Source organism: Sinocyclocheilus anshuiensis, unplaced genomic scaffold (assembly GCF_001515605.1).
Source record: "Sinocyclocheilus anshuiensis isolate Anshui unplaced genomic scaffold, SAMN03320099.WGS_v1.1 scaffold822, whole genome shotgun sequence".
NCBI classification, from domain to species: domain Eukaryota; kingdom Metazoa; phylum Chordata; class Actinopteri; order Cypriniformes; family Cyprinidae; genus Sinocyclocheilus; species Sinocyclocheilus anshuiensis.
The window spans coordinates 1,226,381-1,229,166 of NW_015539892.1; the positions used below are offsets into that span (position 1 = coordinate 1,226,381).

The window sequence follows — 2,786 nt, forward strand, 5'->3', positions numbered from 1 at the left end:
GGGCTGGGCTTTCACCATGATGGCGTACTGGGTCCAGGGCTTCAGAGGCATGATGAGGAGACCCGGCTCGCTCTGGCCTTTGCCCTCGGAGCCGCGTTCAGGAGGCTCCACGTCTGCGATCGCCCAGCTGTTAGAGCCACAGGCATCCTGCCCGTCATATTCAGTCACGTTCTTATAAGGACTGAACAGGAAGAGACAATGTTACACAGTACTTCAATGCTTTCATAGATGATCTCATTCACACATGTAGGTTTTTAACTGTTTTAACTTATTTAAATGTTACAGCAGATTAGCAATAAATTAAAAATCTGATAAAAATGAAAACAATTAATTAATTTATATACTATACAGACATATATACACATTTATACACACACACACACACACACATATATATATATATATATATATATATACACATATACATGAGAAGTGTTAGAAATGATCAAATTCAACATTTTATGTAATTTTATTAATTACATTTATTATGTTTATTAATTAATTGTTCAGGTTGTAAATGACATTCTTTCAATGTTTGAAACAATTATTATAATATATATTTGATAGTTTTACTAACCAATTATAATTATGATCAAAACACAGTGTTTTAATTATTTCAAGTTTAACATAATTGCAAAAATATCTAGGATATGGAACAAGTTGGACTTGAACTAATTCTAATTAAATATAATTAGTGCTGTCAAACGATTAATCACGATTAATCGCATACAAAATAAAAGTTTTTATTTACCTAATATATGTGTGTGTACTGTGTATATTTATTATGTATATATAAAGACATACACATACAGCATATGTTTTGAAAATATTGACATGTATATATATATATATATATATATATTCATATAATTTATATTATATACATATAACATATTTTTCTTAAATATATACATGCATATGTGTGTATTTATATATACATAATAAATATACACAGTACACACACATATACCATGTAAACAAAAACTTTTATTTTGGATGCGATTAATCGTGATTAATCGTTTGACAGCACTAATATAAATAAAATATGACTATAGAAAATATAGAAAAAATAAAAGGTAATTATAACTAATAATTAAACTAGTAATTAAAAATGTATAATAATAATAATAATAATAATGGTTGTAACAGAATTGTGATGCCTGTGATTTTTTTATTTTCTTTATCTAAAGATTTGAGATTCATCTCCCATAGAATAATAAAGTTTTATAAACGAAAAAAAAAAAACTTTAATTTCAGGTAAGTACAGAACTGCAAACGTATTTGCTTTTTCAAAGTCTTCTTTTAACAATCCATTACCAACCTTCCGCTGTTTCTCTTTCTGTTGAGTTCTCTGTGATGTTATTGTCCTCTGCTTTGGGATAAAACCCATAGGTATGCTGTGACTCATCCGCTCCTACTCAAACCTCCTGCAATCTCAATCCAAACAGAGCACGCAAAGGGGCTCAACAGCACGCATCTGTCAAACGGCCTGTGCCAAATCATAGTATGCTCGCTATGTGCACATACCTCCCTCCCAACCATAATTGACGAAATATACTAATGAGGAATCATTTGGAAAAGATATAAAAATATCAGCGTACACAGAGAAGCAGAAATTGGTTTTGAAGGCGAGCAGGAGTAAATACGAGCCATCTTCCCAATCTCCCCACCCCCTTTTTCTCATTCTCTGATATGTAAATGTTTGCCAATAACAGTTTATTTTGGGTGTAGAGTCTCGTGAATTATAGATGACCATATGGGCTTGAATGGCTGACACTGCCTGCTGAAACACTGAAGGGATGAGCGAGACCGGACAGATGTCTCTAATTGAAACGGCTTTCCTCATCTCCCATAAATTGTCAAAGTTAATCAAGGGATGCATGGCCAATTTTGTTTGTGGGTTAATTTTTTTCTTGGCTCAGTTTGTAAGACATCGCTCCAATTTAGGGTGGTTAAACATGCATTCACATAATGAAATGCTTCACAAAACAACGTCCTCCTCTGGCTGGTCGACTTGAGACTTTTCAGTCACTTAAAAACCCATTATCCAAGTCCAAATGCAATGCATTTGGTTATATTAAATGTAGTCACAAGTTAAAGCTATATATTTTTATATATATTTTTGAGAGTTTTTGCACTGCTCTTCTAGTCAACATAAGAATGTTTAGGTGCCTTTAAGCAGTCATCTAACAATTACAGGAATGTTGTGCTAAATGCTACAAATTACTATAGGTTAAAGTCACAGTTACAAGCAAAGCAACACCCTAGGGACCTGGTGTTAAATAAAGCAGACATCTCCTTTATCTCCATTTTTCACTATTTTTTCACAAAAATTATCCTTTGTACTGATGAACAGTGTTGGGCAAGTTACTCTGAAAATGTAATCAAATTACTGATTACTGATTACTCCTTTTAAAAGTAATCACATTACTATTCTGATTACTTTATTTCAAAAGTAATTCGTAATTAGTTACATTACTAGTTACGTTACTTTTTTCTCCATGAAATTTATGAAATCCCAGCATACACGCTCCCGATAAATAGTTGTTACTAAAGCATCAACATTCACAGAACACTGTTATTTTTAACTAAGCAAGCGGCTGCTGCGTGCATGGTTTGGCATGTCAGAATACCAGCAAAGAGCGCTGCATTTATAATCTCTAAAATACATCTCAGTCCATCGCAATCTCACAAATCTCTGTTATAACACAATAAATATATGCATAATGAATCTTTCATAATGTCTACAATTCGTGTGTTATAATGAGAGGATTCGTGAGCACGCA

General features: G+C 32.6%; 1 protein-coding gene across 5 annotated transcripts in view; it reads right to left on the minus strand.

The window, feature by feature from the left end:
* LOC107685823 (receptor-type tyrosine-protein phosphatase T-like) overlaps window positions 1–2,786 on the minus strand; it is a 116,591-nt gene that overhangs the window by 24,657 nt on the left and 89,148 nt on the right. The window lies entirely within an intron of this gene.